This window comes from Muntiacus reevesi, chromosome 18, assembly GCF_963930625.1.
Source record: "Muntiacus reevesi chromosome 18, mMunRee1.1, whole genome shotgun sequence".
Lineage (NCBI taxonomy): Eukaryota > Metazoa > Chordata > Mammalia > Artiodactyla > Cervidae > Muntiacus > Muntiacus reevesi.
Genome location: NC_089266.1, coordinates 24,218,893 through 24,242,292, shown reverse-complemented (window position 1 = coordinate 24,242,292; position 23,400 = coordinate 24,218,893). Strand labels below are relative to the sequence as shown.

Sequence of the window (23,400 nt, the reverse complement as noted above, 5' to 3'; positions counted from 1 at the left end):
ACATGAATATAAAAATTTTGGCATGGTGGCTGCCAGTTTCTGGCTCAGGCTCAGACATCCCAGGGGTGGGAGTTCACTGTGCCTTTTCTGGCATTTGGCCACTTGAACAGAAGGTTTGATCATCATTGATGCACATGGTTATCTTATCAAAGTCTCTCTTGTGCCTTTGCAGTGTGTGTGTGCCGGGGGGAGGTAGAAATGCTACTAAACTGAATATTAAATCGGAAGCTTATTATTCACTTAGGGATTGGGAGTAAAGTTTGTAAATTATTCTTTATTTTTCTTTATTAGTCTGTGATCTTGGTATTTATTTTTTTCCCAAATTTCCCTCTGACTTTGGCATTTTCCAAGTGTTCATAATCCCTACATTCCCTTCTCCTTTTAATTTTTTATTAATTCTTATTTAATTTAGCCGTTTTGATGATTTTGTATTTTCTTCTTTTTCGTTGAATTGATAACCACCAAACAGAACTATAGATTCAGTCATGCAGAAGCAGTTTATTTTGTTTGAGCTTTGTATCCTAGCTCAATTAGTAATACCTAAGTTTTTATACTAAAAGCATCATTTGGATTGAAAGCTTAATAATTACATTGGTAGCTGATTAATAATTATACAAAATTAACAGTGCAAAACAAAAACTTTGTTTTGTTTGTTTTTGATCAATCTAATGCTTGACAGAATTAGAACAATAGTACCTCATTAATCCATAGGTCACTTACTTAGTATTTCCAGTTTTCCCAAACACAGCTGAGAACACAGTAAGTAAGTCAGAAAGACCTCTAAGTGGAAATAGTATATTTAAAATGTTTTCATTAAAAATAGTGAAATTAAAGAAAGTGATTAGTGTTGAGAGAGGTAAACCTATTACCTGGAAAATCCCAAAGCACATTAAAGTTAAAAGAATTCCCAAAGTGACACTGTTAATAGTAGAGGTAAGAATAGACTTGTTTATTTGATTGTAGGATGAAAAGATATGTTTCTGCAAAGCATTGAATCTAGCAAAGTGCCTAGTGCCTGATGGGTAATGGGCACAATAAATGTTTGTTTCCTTCCCCTGAAAAATAAAGATATCTACACTTCTTGTGAAATTAAAGAGAAGCTTATAAAGATGTTAAAATTCTAAGTAAACTTTATATCCTATTTTACTAGATTACACCATTATAGAGAACAGTAACATTTGATATGCTATTTATTCATTATTTTAACAAATACTTATTTAGAGAGTATAAGGTAATACTGTGCTAAGCTATAAGTGAAATAGGCAGTAAAAAGTCAAACACTGTCCTTGCCCTCATGGAGCTGATTATCTCATTGGGAAAACACACTATTAACATGTTGAAAAATGAACAGATATAAAGTCAGTGTCTTCATTTGCTGATGAGATAGCTACAGTGATCCATTAGGAACAAAAGATTTAAAAAAATTTTTTTATTTATAGTGACATTATTCTAAACACTTGGAATTTTTATCTTTATTAGAAAAATGAAAGGTCAGTCCTAAAATTTTTCAGCTTGGTTGCTTTCCAGCTCTAGCAAGATCAGTATCATAAATGTACAACTATGCAAGGACACAGTCTGACCCATTTGGCCATAACTTCAGTGATGAGAAGCAATAACCATGGTGCGTGTCGTGTTTGGGTCATGCTTTTGTGAAAACTACAAAGAGATCTAGAAGAATATAGAAACATGACCAGGTGCACAGCATAAAATGAAAACCAAGGTTACATGCTAAACCATGCATAAAAATGAGAGCATGTTGCTACCTAATCACAGTTCCTTCCCCTCTTCCTTTATAAATTGCCCTCAGTCTGAGAATGTCAGGCTATAGCCTAGGGAGAGATACCTACAAACAAGAGCGTAACCCCATAATCAGGAATGAAAACTTGCTAGCAAGTAATAAAATTTAGATTTATAGACTTAGGGAGGCATAGTTTCTACTATATTGAAGGAAAATTTTTTTAGTATGAAGCATTTATTACAGTAACTATACAAAAGCCAGCCAACTATGAAGCTCAAAATCTGATTGCTCTCTTTGTCCAAAATATACAATGGATATATAATTATGAAGAACCCCCGTGTATATACGGGACTTTCCAGGTGGCTCAGGGGTAAAGAACCTGCCTGCCAAGTCAGGGGATGCTGGTTCAGTCCCTGCATGGGGAAGATCTTTTGCAGAAGGAAATGGCAACCCATTCCAGTATTCTTGCCTGGGAAATCTCATTGACAGAGGAGCCTGGCAGGCTGCAGTCCATGGGGTTGCAAGAACCAGAAATGACTTAGTGACTAAACAGCACATATATACATTTTTTAAAGGTGGGTTAGGGAAAGTGTTCTGTAAAAGGTTATAGTGACTCCTTCTGGAAGAAAAATTTAAAAAATAAAATGATTTTAAGTGAAGAAACCAGAAATCTGTAATAATGTATTGATATTATGTATCATGTATTATTACCTTCTAATTAAAGAAAAGGTAATAAATGGTATTGACCAGATATATCTGGGAAGAAATGAGGAAGAATGTTTTTAGAACTTAATTTTACATCTGGATGTTAAAGGTTATAAAGCATTCTTGTTCTCCAGCAAAATGAAAAATAGAATTGGAAAAGTAAAACCTGTAACCATCATTGGAGAAGAGTAAAAATGATTAAGTGTAGAGCCTTTATAGACCAATTTATATGCTACTTGATTTAAAAGAAGTTGTAGACTTGTTAATGTACCAGTAGTGGCCATTTTCAACTCCATGCCTTTTCTATTAAAAAACAGAATATTTTTAAAATAGAGTCAGTTTTTATAGCTTTATTTTTAACACTTCTTAAAAACATTTCTCTGCTTTCAACTTGATTCTGAAATAGAAGGGTTTGGATTTAATATTATAAATAACAGACTAGCTTTTGTTGATCATTGTGTGTTTTATTTCTATAATGATAATAATAACAGGTACAAGAAATTATTTTAATATCTTTCCTAAGGGAATAAAGAATATATTTTAAACAAAACATTTATTATTGTGAAATTAAAATGAAGGTTTAATTTATTGATTAGATTTTTGTGTCTGGAATTCATGCTTGTCTTAAATTTCTTTATACCAAAGTTAGAATCTTGAGATCTAGGAGTTGGAAGAAATGATGGTCATTTAGTAACAGGGATAATTTATTGAGCACTTACTATGCTGTGCTAAGTGCTTTTTGGTGAGTTATCTTATTTAATTCTCAGACCAGCTCAGAGAGGAAAGAAATGTCCCCATTTTACAGACAAAGAAATTAAGTGACTTGGCCAAGGATGATATACCTAACACATGGAGGTGTGGGTTGGGGGTAGGATTCTAATAGATTATTCCAAAGCTGCTGCTTTTTGAAGAGCTCTAGTTAGCTGGATGTTTGTCTTCTGAAATCCACTCTCATGGACTTTATATGTCATTCTCTTATTGCTTTTATTTCACCAAATATAATGTTTATTTAAAAATAAATGTGGGGGGGGGAAAGAAAAAAAATGTATTGAAAGCTAAAAATTATCCTCTAAAACCTACATTAACTACATCATACAAAATTTGATATATACCACTTTCATTATAATTCATAATTCCTTTCTAAGTATTTTGTAGCTTGTTTTATGAAATCCTTTTTAACCTGTGTGTTATTTAAAAGGGTTTTTGGGTTTTTCCTGGCTTTTGTTTTATTTTCATTTCTAGGGATTTTTAAATCTGCTTTTTAAAATTTGTTATTTTTCTAACTTTATTACCTAATAATATAAGAACATAATCTATATTGTTTATCTGTTTTAGATTTTATTGAGACTTCTTTTGTCACCTAGTAATAATCAGCCTATGCTTATGTTCTATGTACACCCTGAAGTATTTATTGGGTACTTTTACTGTTTCTATACTAGTGAATAATGTTCTTCAAATCTTTTGTATCCAAACTTTTATCTGCTGAAAGGTTTGTGTTAAAATCTCCAGTTATAGTTGCAGATTTATCCATTTTCCTTTTTTGTTTTACATTCTCAAAGTCTTCTAAAGAGGTCTAATTATTTTAAAAGGCTTCCTCTTATAGAGCTGAAAATCTATCCCTAGAACTTCCGCTAATTAAGCTAGTTTTACCATCTAAGTCTACTCATGTTGTTGTTTAGTCAGTAAGTCATATCTGACTGTTTGTGACCCCATGAACTGCAGCATGCCAGGCTTCCCTGTCCTTTACTATCTCCCAGAGTTTGCTCAAACTCATGTCCATTGAGTTGGTGTTGCCATCCAACCATCTCATCCTCTCTTGCCCGCTTTTCCTCCTGCCCTCCATCTTTCCCAGCATCAGGGTCTTTTCCAGTGAGCTGGCTCTTTGTATCAGGTGGCCAAAGTATTGGAGCCTTAGCTTCAGCATCAGTCCTTCCAATGAACATTCAGGGTTGATTTCCTTTAGGATTGACTGGTTTGATCTCCTTGCTGTCCAAGGGACTCTCAAGAGTCTTCTCCAGTACCGTAATTTGAAAACATCAGTTCTTCAGTTCTCAGCCTTCTTTATGGTCCACCTCTCACATTCCACATGTGACTACTGGAAAAACCATAGAAAGTCTACTCATAGCACCCCTGATAGATTTTATATTCAGTGAGGATAAAAAAATGTTTGTTCACAAGCCAGTTTGAGACCTCATTGCTGTGAGTTGTGTGTAAGGCGTGATTTCACTATATAAATTATATTGTTTCACATAATAAATAAACTGCACTTCTTATAGTACTTATGGGAAGTATGAATTAATGGTGCAGTGATTAGTGGCAAGTGACCCCTCTGATCAGGTAAACCTGAGGCTGAATACTGCTGACAGATTTGGAGGAAAATGTGTATGTTTTATGACTGCTTTACTTGGAATGTTAGAAAGCTATTGCAAGTTCAGTCATTGGTACCCTAGTAGGTTGAAAGAGTTAATGGCCTAAAAACAGCAAGCCATTTGCTTCCTTCCCACTGATGGGGTCAAGCACATTACATTCTTCGTGTGTATTTTTCTTAAATTATATAAACTATATGAACATATTTAGGGTTGTTAGTTCCTTCTTATTCTATTATGTGATGATAATAAAAGTGACTCAGATAGTCTCTCTCCATATATGATTATATAAATAAACATACATACATTCAAATAGGCATTTATCTCATTTTATTTTTATTCTTCAGTTATTTGCTTTTATCTTTATTGCTTGCGGGTTTATTTTTCTTTAATAAGGCATATGACTCCTGTCAAACCTAACAGAAGTTATGTCTGTGTATTTAGAGTGTACACTGTGGAAGAACACAAAACTAGTTTCCATGTCTATGGTTTGAGAGTCAAAAATAAATTCCTACTGTAAAACACATACTTTCATGAGCATGGTAGTATTTGAAAAAGTCTCTGTTGGCTTCAGGTGAGTCTATCAGATTTCAGATCATTGGGAGAAATTAAGGACTCAGTGTTGAGTTAACTGTGATAAGGGTAAGTAAGCTGTCACTCAGGATTGCAGTGGCCTCCTTCATGAAGATAAATGTCTTATTAGATCTAAGACATCATGTCGTTTATATAGTCTGGTATAAATCACAGATGAAGATGACAAACTGGGCTTCAAAGTTGACAGTAATTTATATAACTTAAACAAATGATTACCAAGGATTATACATGTTTTGTGAAGAATAAAAAAAACAATAACAATTATCTGTCTATGAACTACTCATTTTTCATTCTTCAGCTAAGCATGTTTGGGCTGTTGGTGCGTATTTAAACTCTAACCTTCTGTCCAGTGCTTTAGTAAAGCACTCTCGCATGTGTTGATGGTTGGATAGCTTCCATAATGCTTCTTTCACTAGGAAAAACTCCTTGCAAACTTAACCCACATTTTAACATTAAAACCATGGCAGTTTAGACATGGAAGAGACTTGGTAATCACCCAATCTAATCTCTGTTTTACCAAAATGGAAACTACAGTTTAAAAAGGGTCAGGTGCCTGGTCCTGTGGTCAGCAAGACAGAATCAGTAAGAAAACCAAGACCTGGGCATAGCCTCCCCTGACCCATGCTGTGTCCTTTCCTCACCTGCCTGATCTCAGCATGCCTTTCAGTGCAGACCCAGATAGCTTTGCCTGACCACGGGCATTAAGCTATTTTTTCAGAAGTTTTAGTCAAGTTCTGCAGACATGTGTCTCTCTCTGACCTATGTATGTTATCTTCCCAGAATGATGTGGAAGCAGTATTTTATAAAGAATTTCAAAGGGCTCCATAAATTCGGACAATTACAATTGTGAATAGCATACAATTAATTTCTGAATTGACTTGACAGAGAACTAATTCATTATCTTTTTTGGCCTTTTTGTCCATGTTATAGATTTTAATAGACTGCCAATGAAGAGTTAGTTATTGAATTCCTATATTGAATGTCCTTATTCAGTCATGAATTTAGAGGCCGAGTGGAGGATACAAAAAGAAGTAAGATGTGATTCCTTTGGTTAGTAAGTAAATATTCTAGTTGGAGAGAGAAGACTGAACACCCCCACAGGAAGGGATATGGTACATAATCAAGTGCTGATTTTGAAGGACTGAGTTTTCAGGGGAAAAAAACAGTTGGTTGGACTTACAGTAGTTTGAAAGAAAGTCAGGATAAGATTTGGCCTATGCTGTAGCCAACGTGATTTTAGAAATTTTTTCCACCATGGCAACGTGAGCAAAAGTCCATTCTTTGAAAGGTCAGCATTTATTGAGCTTCCATTATAATTAGTAGTGAAGTAACAGTGGCCATTTTTAAATGTAAATACTTGATTTTTAAGTGAGTGATTTGGCTGATGAGATTAAGCTTTTTTATATTGCCTCAAATATTTTCTGTTTCTCTCCAAATTCTAAACGAGTCAATGAGTGTAGTGGTAGTATGAAAGTCCTAGTATGTGATTATTGAAGTTGTTAGTGTGGTCATTACAGTGGTGGCAAAATGATATACAGTGTTTTGGTTGCTAATGTAATATAGTTATCTGATATATATATATATATATATATAACTGAGTAAAGGCAGACCATTCTTCTTCAAGCTGCAAAGCCATTGACCATTTTTATCTCAAAGTTTAATACTCACTTAAATGTGAAAGAATTTTGTTTAAGCATAAAACTTTCAGGCCAAGTATGTAGACACATATACTTAATTTATATAGGCATAAATTTATATTTATACTTAATATATATTATGCTTTATATATTTTTGTTGTATATATATGTGAGTGTATATGTAGAGTGATTTCTTCATGCTTTGGTGATCTTTGTTCTTCTAGCCATAAATTCTTTTACTTTGTCATAGAACTCTGGCTTTTCAAGTAAAAAGTAAATGTTAGTAATGCTGTTTAAAATGATGCTGAAACATGTTAATCTAGAATATTATTGTCTACTATGGGAAGATTGTTGAATTCATAAACTATAATTACACTTATGCTCTACACTGCCTTTCTGACTTTGAGTGACAGGCTTTTTATGTTAGGCCCTAAGTAGCTTAAACCCAGATACATTAGTCTAGAGGGAAAGATTATACAAAGTGGCTTCTTTGGCTTGTAAAACTGGGATTTATAGGGGAGTTGTTCCTTTATGGAAAATTTTCACTTACAGAAACCTTTAGCCAATTATTTGCAGACCCATTTCTATCAGCTGTTAGAGTATAGCTTATATGGTATAGTTTATTTTAATGGAATTCTCTAAGAGATAAGCATCATTTTAATGATTAATTTTGTAATTATGTTATTTCATAATACTACTCCAGATTTTGTTTTAATCAAAAAAACATAGGGTTAACTGGGATCATGAGCACTCCTTCCTACAAATGACCATTATCATCATTGAAAGACATTTATGAATATCCAAGTACGCAGTTGGGCCTAGAGATTGTCACAGTTTAGGGGAAAAAAATCACTTGAGTTATCTAATCTAGCCCTTCTAATGAATTCACATCATTCTTACTAATATCTCATTTAATTAATTATCAAATATAGCCATTATGCTCTGTATCCTTCCTTTGTAGGACATATTTCCCGCCCAACTATTATTACTAATTTATTCTTCATGTCTAATCTAAACTTTTCCTTCCTTAGTTTCAGGCCATTGCTCTCTTCTATACCATCTTCTGAGACTGGATAATTCCCCTAATTCATTTATATTGTTACCTTTAGAAGGTATTTAAAGACTGTGAACATTCATCCCTAGAGTCTTCACTTTTCCAAACTACATAAATTTCAGTTCTCTTAATCCTTACTTCACTCTGCTCCTGTCATACTCTCCACTTCTTGGGCATTTTATCACATTCCTTGATATTTTCCATTCCAAAGGGATCACCTAAGCAGAAGAGCTGACTAAAGCATAAAATCTCACATAAACCTCTTGAAGACGCCTAAGTGTTTATTTGGTGTTGGTGTTGGTGATCATCTGGTGGGAACACTAGTGTGGTGCTTGCTTTGGCATATGTTGGGATATATGTGTGTTTTAATGCCTTAATGTATTATGGCCTGTTGTAATTGAATGTCTATAAAGTAGCAGTTAAAAGGGTTTTATAGACTTTAAAAGAGATTAGAATTCTCTAGCCCCCTCTTGTGGTAAAAGAAAATACTACTTTTGAACTTTTCTGGATTGTTTTGTTTTAAATGATGTCCAAGGCTATAAGATACAGAAGTTCTCAACATGTAAATATAGGGAATGAATCCAAGAATTTAAAAATTGTAGACTAATACATATAAAAACTATACACACACTCACATATATTGTATATGTGTATGTATATATATATTCAAGCATGAACACACACTCAGATCTGAGAAGTTCCTATTCTTTTATTAATGCCCTAAAACCTAAAAGATATTACTTTCTTAACAACTGTCATTTCAGTATATTCTTATTACACAAGTCAGGAGGAAGACAAATAAAACCATAATCTTGAGGATTTGTATTCCTAAATAGATAAATGAGGGGGGCTTGAATATGAATTTTAAACCAAATTTGCAGGTATTTTTTTCTTTTCTATTAAAAATGGATATTGTTAGCATTTCTAACAGATTTGAACATATATCCTATATCTCCTATAACAAATTAATTTATCAATTTTATAATTTATTTCTGTGAATTTCAAATATATTTACATAAATGTCTAGTAAGTAGCAAACAGATGAAGGGAAGACTGAACTGGCATGCAGATGAGTTCAAGTGTATTGCCTGTGGAAAAAATTTCTACATGTAGCACAAAATTGTGTTTCTAGGAGGCCATTAAAAGTAACATTTCTGTTCTTCCTTGGAATAGTTGGTCTAGAGACAAGAACCAGTGAAGAGTTGCTATTAATATGCCTTACATGGCAATCCAGGAGGTGAAAAGATTAAAGTTAGATATTGCCCCTCAGTAGTTTTTTTAAGCTACTTGAAAAGCTTTAATAATGGTTGAGGTAGATTGCCTTTATGCTCAAGTCACATTCTAATGAAAAAAAAAATGGGGTCCTGTTTAGCAATTCTAAGAACTCTAGAAATAAATTAGAGACCATTATTTTTAATATTAAATATTTTTAATTTTAAAAGAGAGGATTTAATATTACATTCACTGAGGAAGTACAAGAGAAGAGTGGCATAGACATAGCAGAACAAAATGATAAGGGATTTCACACAGGTGAAATAAGTAAGAATAGCATAATGATTTAAATATTAAATAGAAAACTGGTAGTTTTGACTGATTCTTTTTTCTCCCCCGTTTGGAGAGATGATAATTTTTTTTTTCAAACAGGGAAATTAATTCCACTTTATGTGCTTCTCCCTTAAGATGTATGAATATAATTTTAATCTCAGCTATTAATTAATTTTTAGTATTGACATTCCTCTGAATATCTGAAGACAAAATTTTACAAACCTAAAGATGAAATCTCTTAATAACAAAGCATTTATGGATCTTCATAGTAAAAGTCTAGTTTTTTACTTTTAGAAAAACAATAATTTGACAGCATTTTTGAGATTTATCTGTAGTCAGGTTGAGGGATCTTATATACCCCTATTTCCTAATCTGTGGTCAGGTTTCTCAGGCTGGATCTGATTTTTTCATGTTAAGGCTTTACTTTTCATGAGACAGACTAAATTGTGGAGTTTCTTTAAAACTTAGGAACATTCTTTTAATTATGAGTAGAGATGCAGATAATGGCCTTTAGTTATACCTGTGTCTGTTTCAATTAGTTTGATCATCAAAAAATTACAACTGCTCTTAGGTACATGTTCTTTGACTATTGATTTTAAATTAAGCGTATGTACTTTCACAGAGCTCTTTTACAAAATGTAGCTTTCTTATTTCAAGATAAGTGTTTACTTGGCTATTGGAAAAAGATTCGTTTTAGAAAAATTGTTTATTAACTCAAATTTATTAATCAGTTTAAGATTTTGTATTCTTTCTTTTAGCATTAAAATTAGGGAAATTAAAACAACCAGTTTGTTGGATGGTTACAGTTAATACATTGTAATATAGAAACTGTTTGCAAATATTTGGGTTTGTAGCCATAAGCAGGTGTCAGAAGGTTTGTTGGAGTTTTGTGATCATTGTCAAAGTATAGGATAGAAGAGATTTTCCTAGAAAACCTCATCTGAGTTCTTATTAAATGTCATTATAAATAATTTTTATTTTCCTTGTCGTATCTTTAAAGCTGAAAATAAGGCAGGTTACTTACTTCTTCCTTGCTTTTTCACTCCATATTACTAACACTTTCAGTTGTAAAGCAAGAATTTTTCCTGAATTTTTCTAAGGAACACCAGGTCAATTCAAGGAGCTTGTCGTGTGAAATCGTTTGCACATTGTTTCTTCAAGAATAACAAATTTATTTAAATTTGATAGTGTTGTTTTTAAGTGTTTCTCTCTTAATTTAGAATTCCTTAAAAAACCCTTTTCATTTAGGATAAGACATTAAAAGGAGCCAGAGAAACTTCTTACTGTCTTTTTCACTTGTTTAAATCCTGGTTTCCAAAAAAACAACTTTTCACTGCTTTTATATTTGTTCCACAGATAAATTATCAAATCACAATATAATTTAATTCTAAATATATGTTAACTTTTTAAAAGATATGTTTCATTTCATGTTAAGAAACAATATATATAACTTGTCTTATATATAAGTGGAAAGACGTTTTTCAGCTATACAAGAAGTCCCAGCTTTATCTAAATGAGAGAGAAAGGTATATGTATGAATCAGGACTTTGCATACTGGATGCAAAGAAATTTAGCACAACTGTTGGAAAAATTGATATTAATTTCAGTTTAGTTAAGAAGGCTAGGTTACTACACTAAATATGTCTAGCAAAAATAAATGCAGACTAACTTGCGAAGGTACATAAATTTATAAACTTCTAGGATGTTTACATTTTGTTTCTGGTGGTGGCCTTCCTTAGCGTTTTTGTTGTTTCTTATACTCTTTTTGTTTAAGAAGTTAGTTAAGGAGAAATTTCTGGAATTGAGCAGGTTAATTCTAACAGTTGAGTTAGTATTTACAGCACATTTTACAGCTCACTTATGATTGTTACTAGTGTTGTTATTATGACTGTTACAGTATGAATCACTGTGCAGAGTGTTGCAGGCATCCTGGTCTAGCACTATAGAAATCAGAACTAGGAAAAACTTTCATGACTGTTTACTTCTATATGGAATAGGCAAAAACTGAGTTCTGATATAGTTATAATGTTCTTTAAACTCTTACCCAAGTTATCACTGACAAATTCTAACATATTCTGTTTTTCAGTCTAAAAGATGTAAGACCATATTCAATACGATTTCAATATATGGCAAAAGTGTAAAATTAAGAAAAGATTTCTATAAAAATTTTTGCACACTCTGCTAAATGAATTATTGAAATTCCAATAAAGAATATTTTAAAACTCTAAAAAGCAGTATGGGTTTTATTTTTCCTCAGTCCTTCCAGCTCTTATAAATGTGCCCTTGAAAGGTATGTCTATAGGGTTAGAAAAGAATATATTCTATAATATTCACCCGGTCAGGGAGATTTTTAAAACATGGCATCTCAATGTGAGATATTGACTAAAGGGGCTGGCAGGTTTACTGGCCTGGCAGATACAGCAAGTTTGCAGTAAATCCATGTGGTAAAAAACCTCTAAGAAGTTTTTGATTAAGAAACTTTTACTATCCTTTTAAAATGAAATATGCTGGTCATTTTTTAAAAGCTAAAAGCAGATAGATATTTTATGTTGTTGTCTGAGTCAGATTCTGAAATATATTTTAATGAGTTTATTGTATGAAAGTTCTTGGATTTCTAAGATGCTAACTTAAATTATAAGTTCATAGTCCAGCAGATCCAGACATGTGAAAAGAAATTATAAAAATAAACTTATTCAGAAAAAATAAAAATAAAATTTTACATCTAAAACCAGAAAATCTGCATTCAAAGAAGAGTTAACATAGTTATTCTTTTATAAAAGTTATAAATTATTTAAAGATGTAATAACATCATGAACTCTGCCTAGTGGTGAAATTAAAGAAAAATATTTTGAAATAACAAATGTAATTTAAAATACTTGTAGTTTTAAGAGCAAATTAAAATTTTGGGTAGTTTTTTTTTTTTAATGCTTTACAGGTTACATTTCTACCTAGAGTCAATGAGAGCAATTATTAATTTAAAACATAATGTGACAGAACTCTGTTAAGTGGTAAACAACTTTATTGGGAAGATGAATTTAGAAATAATATTTTATATTTTATATAGAAGTTCACAGTTAAAGTTTAAATTTATTGAGAATTAAAATTTGAAGGTGGTGCATGCTCCTTCAGAAAGCCACATGCTCAATGAATATATTATCTCCCCCTTCAGATGTTTTATTAACAGGTTCTTGAATTTTGTATAAAATCTGTTGTTTAACCCAACACTAATTGTTTAAGACTTTAGACTTTTTGAAGTCTTATATGATTCAGTACTGTAAAGCTTTTTGATTTAATGAAGTAAAAGCAGAGGTTAAAAAGAGGTCTATATCTCAAATTGATTTCTGGTTTCTGTTGAAGAAGAGCTATGTGTCTATAACCCTTCCAAATTAAACTTAATTTTTTAAAAATCCTCAGTATCGCAGTAAAAACCTGCTGCTTAACTCACTGAGACCCTCTGTTCTACCCCACAATTTCAGGAGAGGCAACTAAAACAATCAGGATCATTCTTCACCTAGATAATGCTTTCTCTGCAGCTAATAGTCCCTTGTTCATCAAGGAAACAAATGTGCATAGAGGTGACATGCTCTTCACCCACCACTCTTTGTTCTAAGTTCCCTCAGACTGATTGTATCAGCCCTAGCACTGACAAATATCACCCCAAACTTTAACACTATGTTAAATTGAGTTATGAGGTTTTAAGGTTACACTCCCCTGACTGAAGGCTGATTGTCTCTGAGAGATAAAGGAATTGTGCTCAATGATAACAGAATCCGTACCATGGGATGATCCTGGTTATTGAACTCATAGCTCTCTTTATTTGGTTACTTGGTCACCCTTTTTTTTTTTCCTGGGGAATGACTAGATACTAAATTGATTCACCACTTTCCACCTACTCCTCCAAGGATATTTTAGAAAGACCCACAAGCTACTAAATTGATTCACCACTTTCCATCTACTACTCCAAGAATATTTTAGAAAGACCCATAAGCATTCTAGGAGATGAAGGAACAAGACATAGCAAGCCAGTAGAACAACTGCTTGAAATGTGCTCTCACTTAGGGAACTACCAACTCTCACTTACCAACTACTAGAAACAAGAGAGACTCAATTCTTGTTTGCCCTTCTCCTGGCAGCATGAATTTGTAAGAGGATCTGAGGATACAAAATGCTTCCTTCTCCTGCCTTCTGCCCTCCAAATTTTCATATATGCATTTAATCTCTGTTTTTAAAAATACTGTGATTTTTTTTTTTTAAATTTTTCTCTGGAGGCAGAAATTTCAGACTTGCTGTCTGGGCAAAATTTTAAGCTGCAGCCTTTGGTGACAGTTCTTCATGCCAATCTTTGCAATTCCAATCCAGCATGCCACTCCATAAGTGTCTTCATAGTAGCAAAAACTACTGGATAATGGTAAATTAAAGCCTGTCTGATGATTGTGAATACTCCTTTTTTTCTTATATCATATAAATTTAAGAGAACTATTATGAGCAGAATTGATAATACCATAGGGAAAAACTTTAACTGTATTGTAGGAATACTAGAGAAAGCTCTATGGAGGGAAAACTCTTTAAACAATGCAAAACATTATCCTACAAAAGATTTACTAGCCTGACCTTCATTACCAACAGCAACAATCACTTAGTATGCAACTATGCTGAGTACATGGCATTCTGTAAGGTGAATTAATAATACCTGCTTTCTATAATACATTTCTTGAATGCCTACCATATGCAAGACATAGTATTTTACATACATTATCTCTAATCATCATCACTACTGTGCAGTGTAGGTATTATTGTTCCCATTTTACAGATGAAGAAACTGAACATCAGAGATTAATTTGCTCAAGGTCCTAAGGTAATAAAGTGGCAGAGGAGGGTTTGAATAAGTCTATATACATTCATAGTCCATAACTTTTCGAATATGCCACACAGCCTCGCAGAAAAGGAAGGAACATTTGCTGTTGCTTCTCCAGATTCTTGTATACACTGCTAAAAGGAAAATTAGAGATTCTGGAATTACTTGGGAAAGCAGTACTGTATTAATGGCTACTGTTCACTGAGCGCTTACCCTCTGACAGGCATTGCGCAGAGCACTTACACATTTTCATAGAGTCACTTTTAAGTCCAATATTCAAAAGCTAAAGGGTATTTAATTTCAAAGCTTATATTTCTTCCACATTGTCTTCCAGGACTGTATAGAAGAGGGAGAGGAAATGGGCTGCAGCACAGTGCTAGCCAATAAACTTTCTGCAATAATGGAAGTGTCCTATAATATTTACGCTGTGCAATAGTATAGCCACTACCATATGTAACTACTGAGTACTTGAAAATGTGACTAGCAAGACTGAGGCTAAATTAGGGATTTCCCTGGCAGTTCAGTGGTTAGGATTTTGCACCTTCACTGCTGAGGGTGTGGGTTCAATCCCTGGTTGTGGAACTAAGATCCTGCAAGCTGTACAGCATGGCCAAATATATATATATATATATATATATATATATATATATATATATATATATATATATATATTTTTTTTTTTTTTAGTTAATCTAAATGGTTTCATGTAGTAGGGGTGGGACAAATTGGAGATTGGTCCATTATACATAAAAGAGATAACTAATGCTATTTATTCCTGCTATTTAGCACTGGGAACTCCATTCAGTGATCTGTGATGACCTAAATGGGAAGGAAATCTAAAAAAAAGAGTGTATTTATGTGTACATATAACTAATTCACTTTACTGTACAGCAGAAACTAACAGAACATTGTAAAGTAACTTGTACTCCAGTAAAAAGTTAATTTTAAAAAATTAAAAATAAATAAATGGCTTCATATAACTAGTGGATTCCACATAGGAGGATGAAACTCAGAATGGCTTCTTCTTAACCACATAGTCAAGACAACCTGGAAATAGTATTTCAGAAACTTCTTGAAAGATGGATTGGACATAAGTTGGGTGGGCAAGAGAAAAAAGAAAGGAAGGCTCAGACATTGGCTGTGGCTGAGGAGAAGGTCAGAGGTGTGAGGTAGGTGAATTGGCAGAAGGACCCTCAAGTAAATTTATGTGAGAAGCCCAGAGAAAACAGGATGTGGAGTGGAAGAAGGGAAGTGACCTGGCAAAGTGCTTTGAAGAAGAGCATTAGAATCCATAGTTAATGGATTTGCACAGATTGAAAGGTAAATACAAATCAGCATTTTTTTCAGTATTCACCTGCTATAAATCATTACTCGACGTTTTGATGAGTGACTTTGGAGTGAGTTGTTTAAATGGTACTGTGATGTTTGTGTATGCTAGAAGCTTACAAGCTCTCATCCTACAAAACTCAGGCTCCTGAGTCATACGGCTGTAAGTTTCTGGGCGGGGCTGGGAGACTGTCATTTATTCCTTCACAAGTATTCGTTAAGTCAATAAATCATCTCCTTGTTTTGTGTCAATGCCATATCTAATCTTTCTTAAGAAATTAATTCTCCAAGACATTTAAAACTTTTTATTATAAAACTATTTAAGCCCCTGGTAATGAGTAATGATGACACTAACTTGTATGATTTTATAGCACTTTACAGTTTAAAAATCTTGTTTGAATGTGTCGTTCCATTTAACCCTCATAGCAATCTCATGAGGTGAGTGGTGTCTTTGTCTTATAAGTGAGAAAGCTTGAACTTGAGGTTTGTCTGAGATCATGCATCTCACATGCTCAGACCAGAAGCTGGGCAATTGCAGGGTCTGAGTTCTCTGAGCACACTCTATTCATGCTTATTCTTAGCCTCTGCTCCTTCTGCAGTAATAAGTACAGACATCCCAGTGAGCTGCAATACTTTCATGTGTGGTTTCAAATTAAACTGAGACATAAAAAAGGCAAACATGAGTCATCAAGTCTTTGGTTCCAACTACTAATTTGCAGGGGGAAAAGGACAGAACCTGTTGAACTTCCCTGTGAGTATGCAATTAGCAAAGTGCTGACAGTAGGAAATTCTAACAATTAAAAAGCCTAGATTTTTCAACAGATAAATTATAAGGAAAAGTAAGGGATGAAGGGCAACATGTAGATTAAAAGAGATTTACAAGGCAAAATTTTTTACACGGGCCAGATTTTTAAAAAATCAACTTGCAGATGCATTAGAACCCAAATCTAAGAACTGTGATTTATTTTCTGGTCTACCACTTAGCCTCTTGAATTTATGCTTTTCTGTACTTATATTGAAAGAGCATTCCATTACATTTTTAGCTGTCCCTTTGGAAAATGCATAGTTAAATTTTAAAAAAGAAGAAAAAGAATTAAGCAGTTGCTCTTTTCTGTATTGACCCTAACGGTCCATTCTAATTGGCTATAAACTCTTTACCCATTCAGTTTTCTTATCACTCACATTATGGTCGTCGCTTAAAATGGTTCTTTGGAAAGAAAGTATTTTGGATTAAAGAACTTTATCATAAGTTCCTAGTGTTCTGTAAATTTTGATAGTGCTCAATCTAGGAGAACAGTGAGGAGAAACTATTGGACATATTGTTAATTTCCTACTCTGAGTTCTAATCTACAATCAATACAAGAATGAAAACAAACATTAAAAAGAAGATTTCAAACATAAAAGGAATGCTTACACTAAAACCTGTAATGTCCAACTGTTTAAATTTGGTCTAGATAAACCATTTAAAACAAAATAAGTTCTTCACTCACAGGGGTGCTAAGTTTGCAGAAAAAATATTCCAGTGAGAGACAACCTTACAAATTCTGTTGCCAGTAATTCTAAAGCTCCAGGAGATTGAAGAGCCTCAGTCATTTGACCTGTAGATTTTCCCACAAGCTATGATAATTCCTTTTGTTTTTATCTTCTCTGTTGCCCTGGGTTTGAAATAAATGAACTTATCAAAGTTTCAGGAATAATATGGGACAGGAAGATTTTGACAGGCATCCTAATTAGTCTGACCCATACTAATGTAAACAAATGCATTCCTCTCCATTATCAGGACAGTTCCAAGAAGGAAGAGCAAGATGTACATACAAAGATGTTCCTGTTTCAAGTTTTTTATAATAAAGGTGGAATTCTTGATGCTTTACAGACTTGAAAAGATTGCAGTGTTATGACATTAGTATAATGTAATTATATTTAAATTTCCCCATATTTTACTTGTTTTTCCTTCTACAAAGATTACTCATGAGTACTTCCCACTAGATTACACATTAAAAATCTTGGTCACTTCCTATTTTTATAACACCTATAGATTATTATACAGCATGTTATATCAAGAATTAAAATCTGAAAACAAACTTGAAGCATTTTCTGTAGGAAAACATGGGAAGTTCTGGCAATAATGTGTACATTCATCCAACAAGTAGTTGTTGTTGCTTTGTTTGTATCAGACACAGCCAGGTACTTGGACTGTGACAGTGAATTAGACATGACCTTTTCCTCCAAGAAGCACACAGTCTAATTGAAAAGACAATATCTGAATAAATAATATGACTACTTATAAGCACTAAAAATGAGGAATATAAATGATGTTGTGAGAGCACAGTGTGGGGAGCAGTAACTATACCTGGAAAGAAAACTGGTATTCAGAGAAGGTCTCTCAAGGAGGTGCTGTTTGAATTACGTCTTAAAAGGTAAATTGGAATTTATCAGGCTGAAAAGGGTTGGGCAGCAATAAAGCAATAAATGAAAACACTCAGTGTTGGACAAATGTTTAGGAAGTAGCCACATACTGCAAGTGGGCATATTGCTTAGTACAATCTTTCCAGAGGTAAGCTAGGAGAAAAGGTAACAAAAACTGCAATTGCAAATGTCTTTTGATTTAGCAGTTCAACTTTAAATGTACTTTAAGAAAATAAACATACATAAAAATGTTCAAGGGGGTTCATTGCAAACTTGTTTATAAAAGCACACAATTGAGAACCAGGTTAAACATCTAAGCTACTACCACACAATGGATTATATACAGCCATTAAAAGTGATGTTTATAAAAGAATAATGACTATCAGGAGATATTTATACTTTAAGGGGAAATATAAGGCTTTAAGACAGTACATACAATGAGCTCTTACTTTTTAAAATATATGTATTTCATATGTGCATAGATAAAAGACTATATTGTTCTTCACCAAAATATTTTTGACCTGATTTTACTTCTAAATTTTATATACTGAACATTTATTATTTTTAGAATTAAAAATAGTTATTTTTCAAAAATCTTGAAAATATGCATGCAGAGTTCTAGGCCCAGAAGTTTCACTTTTGAGATGTTTATTCTAAGGAAATAAGCCAGTACAGCTCCTAGAACATCAAGTAATTGGAAAACAACCTAAATGTCTAATTACATGGAATTGGTTTAATGAATGACAGTACACCATATGATGGACTGCAGTTCAACCATTAAAAGTCATGTTGTCAGTAGAGGAGTCATTGTTGTCATAGGAAAATATTCATGATATATGAAAGGTAAAAAGCAGGGTACAAAACAATACAGAAAGAGCATATACCAAAATGTTACTAGTGGCTTTCTCTGGGTTATGATATTATGTGTTTTTTTCTCCTTTGTATGTTTCCCTATTTCTAAATTTGCTGGTTTGAGCATGTTACTTTTTAAAATTAAAGGTCATTGATTGGGGTTGTTTTTTTTTTTTTAACAAGTACACTATAATTTGTGACATTAAAGAAGTGTTGACTGACCGCTGAGAACATACACAAGTCCACAGCAACATAAGTACATACAAGGAGCAAACATCAGGCTCAGCATGTGTTTGTAAAGGGCTCAATGTCCTGTAAAGTACACCAACCAGACCTGGGAAGGTTATTCCTGCTGTCCCTGGGGCAGTGTTAGAGGAACAGATGCCCAGCACCCATGCTCCTGTTTGGAATCTGCCCTCACTCAGCATCATCCCTCTCTCATCCCTTCTTCTGGTCCAGGCCTTCATATATGTTCTCCGTCTTTATTATAACCTCTTTTGCAGGTAGTGATAATGCCTAATCCAACTTTGTGTTGTTCTTCCTACTCTAGCCTCTAGAATCTGGCATGGTACTTTTCACATAGGAATGCTCAATAATATAACCTCTTTTGCAGGTAGTGATAATGCCTAATCCAACTTTGTGTTGTTCTTCCTACCCTAGCCTCTAGAATCTGGCATGGTACTTTTCACATAGGAATGCTCAATAATTGCTTGTTAAATAAATGTTAAAATAAATTAATTTAAAAAGAAAGGTCACAATGCTTTCTATCATAACACTTCCATTTTGTGCCCTATTTGGCAGAGTAATCCATTAGACTAATGTCTTTAAGGATCACTTTCTAATGATCTAAGTGAGAAACTTTTCTTTGGTTTTAATTGTTGAATATCCACAGTCCACTAAGTGTAATCTGAATTCTGTGAGCAAAATGCCTTGTATACTTTCCCAGTTCTAAAGAAAAACATTAGCTAACACTTTCCACTGGAGTTCACCTGCCACTTCTCTGCCCAGTGATTGATGCAGCCTTGTGAGACTTTTCTCTTGTTAGTCTACATGCACTTGATGTCCCCTTCTCTAGCTTTGTTTTACTGTTGTCATTTTCATGCTACATTTTCAGTAGCAATGTCACTATCTTCCTTGTAAGTTGTGACAGACTCTACTTATTGTATATCGGCATCCATTTCACTTTATGTCTTACTTGCAGAACCTTGATTTTGTCCACAGTCGCCATGTGACCAGCTGAAAACACTTGCCTTCATAGACAGACCTGCGGTTGCTGCTGCTGCTGCTAAGTCACTTCAGTCGTGTCCGACTCTGTGCGACCCCATAGATGGCAGCCCACCAGGCTCCCCCATCCCTGGGATTCTCCAGGCAAGAACACTGGAGTGGGTTGCCATTTCCCTCTCCAGCGCATGAAAGTGAAAAGTAAAAGTAAAGTCGCTCAGTTGTGTCCGACTCTTAGCAACCTCATGGACTGCAGCCTACCAGGCTCCTCTGTCCATGGGATTTTCCAGGCAAGAGTACTAGATTGGGTTGCCATTGTCGACTCCGAGACCTGCGGTTAGGTAGCCATAATACAGAGTTCTTGCCAGGAAGGTGTAAGGTGAAGTCACTGGAAGAAATGTCTCTTCTCAAAAAAGCTGAGGAAGCCTCTTGCTTCTCTTGTCTTTGCCTTTCCTCTTGTCCCTTTATCTTCTTCCTTCCTGGGATACAGAGTTGTTGCCTGGGAGTATAACAGCCATTTACACAGAGACATTGTGACTTGCTCTGGTCACCACCAGTAAGTAGCGAGACTGGAAGAACAGAAATGTCTAGGTCACTCTTTCTGTTATACCTTGAGTGTAATTATTAGTGAATTTCCTTTTATTATAGATTTTGTGCTAATTTTCCCCCCACCCTGGAATTAACTGCATTTCAAAAGAAAGAGATCTAGATAAGTATGCCTACAAGTATGCACAACTTAAGCAAACATCTCAGTGCTTTTCTGTGCAAATTCTATGCCAAGACATAAAGGGGAGAAATAAGACTATCGCTGCCTTCAAGCAGCTTACAAATAGATTTATTTGAAAATGTACTGAAGGTAGACTATAGTAATTCTATAATGTAGTAAGAGAACAAAGGAGTATAAGACCACCTTGAGTGGAAAATTCTCCAGAAACTTCAAGGAGCCTTGAAGTATAGACAACAGTTAAGAATGAAGGAAATGTAATACCAGAAAATAAGAAAGTGTGAGCAAAGATATGAAAGGAGACCTTCTTGGGTTGAGTTGGGTAACTGGGCTGGGAACAGAGGCTGCACAGGTAGGAGCAAGCAGAGACAAGGATGTAAAAATAGTTTGGGTGTGAATTGTGAAGACTACGTTTAAACTTTATTTTGTAAGTGGCTATGAAAAAAGTTTTATGAATTTACATGGTCAGATTTATGTTTTGGGAGGAAGGGAGCATTTTAGACAAGATTAAGAGGCTCTTGCCGTGGTGTTGGTGAACAGTGTTGAAGACCTTTCCGTGTTACTGACATGTGATAAAGGAGAGGGATGGACTGGAAAGAGCATTTTGCCTCTAAAAATGATGAAAGAGGAGGATGAACTGGACTACAGAGATCATTGTTGAATATCGTTCCTTGAAAATCTTTTAAAATGAAGTGACTAAAAAAATAAAAAATAAAATAAAATAAAATAAAATGAAGTGACTAGCTAACCTGTATGCAGGTCAAGAAGCAAAGTTTAGAACCGAACATGGAACAACAGACTGGTTCAAAATTGGGAAAGGAGTATATCAAGGCTATATATTGTCATCCTCCTTATTTAACTTATATGCAGAGTACATAATGCGAAATGCCAGGCTATATGAAGCTCAAGCTGGGATCAAAATTGCTGGGAGAAATATCAATAACCTCAGATATGCAGATAACACCACTCTATAGTGGCAGAAAGTGAAGAGGAACTAAAGAGCCACTTGATGAAGGTGAAAGAGGAGAGTGAAAAAAACTGGCTTAAAAGTCAACATTCAGAAAACTAAGATCATGGCATCTGGTCCCATCACTTCATGGCAAATAGATGGGGGTAAAAATGGAATCAATGACAGACTTCATTTTCTTGGGCTCCAAAATCACTGTGGACAGTGGCTGCAGCCATAAAATTAAAAGATGCCTACTCCTTGGAAGAAAAGCTATGACAAACCTAGACAGCTTATTAAAAAAGCAGAGACATCACTTTGCCGATAAAGGGTCTGTATAGTCAAAGCTATGGTTTATCCTGTAGCCATGTATGGATGTGAGAGTTGGACCATAAAGAAGGCTGAGCGCTGAAGGATTGATGCTTTTGAACTGTGGTGCTGGAGACGACTCTTAAGAGTCCCTTGGACATCAGGGAGATCAAACCAGTCAATCCTAAAGGAAATCAACCCTGAATATTCATTGGAAGGACTGCTGTTGAAGCTGAAGCTCTAATACTTTGGCCACCTGATGCAAAGAGCTGACTCAATGGAAAAGACCCTGATGCTGGGAATGATTGAAGGCAGGAGGAGAAGGGGGAGACAGAGGTTGAGATGGTTGGATGGCATCACCGACTCAATGGACATGAGTGAGGAAACTCCAGGAGATTGTGAAGGACCAGGAAGCCTGTTATGCTGCAGTCCATGGGGTCGCAAAGAGTCGGACACTACTGAGCAACTGAACATCTAACCATCTATCTTGAATGAGTTACATGTTTATATCTAGGAAGGTAAGGAATTGGCCCTAATGATTTCTTGAGGAACCATTTTCTGCTTTTGGGTAAATGGAAAGCATGTACAAATATGTAGCTCCTACAATCGGGTTGGTTTATTTATTATCTAAATCCCTTGCCTTTTTCTCTCCATCCTGTTGTAGACTGCTAACTATATTACTGACTAGTCTGATATCCTCAAAAAAAAAAAAAAATGGAGATATTCTGAGACCTCACATGCCAAGATTCTCATTATCTCTATGCCTGCCATTGGTTGGGATGGCCTAAGCCTGAATACATTGATTTCCAAAAGAAATAGACAACATTAGATGTTTAATAAGTTCAGTAATCACTGTCCTCTATGCCCAGCATGATAACAGTTGAATACGTTTTTAAATATCCATTAATTTTATGTATTATTGCTGTCTCCCCAGCTTTATTGGGGAATAATCAACAAATATAATTGTATATATTTAAGGTGTACATATATGCTTTGTGAAATGATTACCAAGATCAAGGTAATTAACACATCCATCACCTCACACACTTAAATCTCAGTCTCTCTTTTTTTCCCTTTTTCTCTTTTTTCGTTGTTGTGAGAATGCCTAAGATTTACTCTCAG

The 23,400-nt window shown here is 34.4% G+C and overlaps 1 protein-coding gene across 2 annotated transcripts in view; it reads left to right on the top strand.

Annotated features, from left to right (window-relative positions):
* Window positions 1-23,400, top strand: part of SKAP1 (src kinase associated phosphoprotein 1) — a 295,603-nt gene that overhangs the window by 94,681 nt on the left and 177,522 nt on the right. The window lies entirely within an intron of this gene.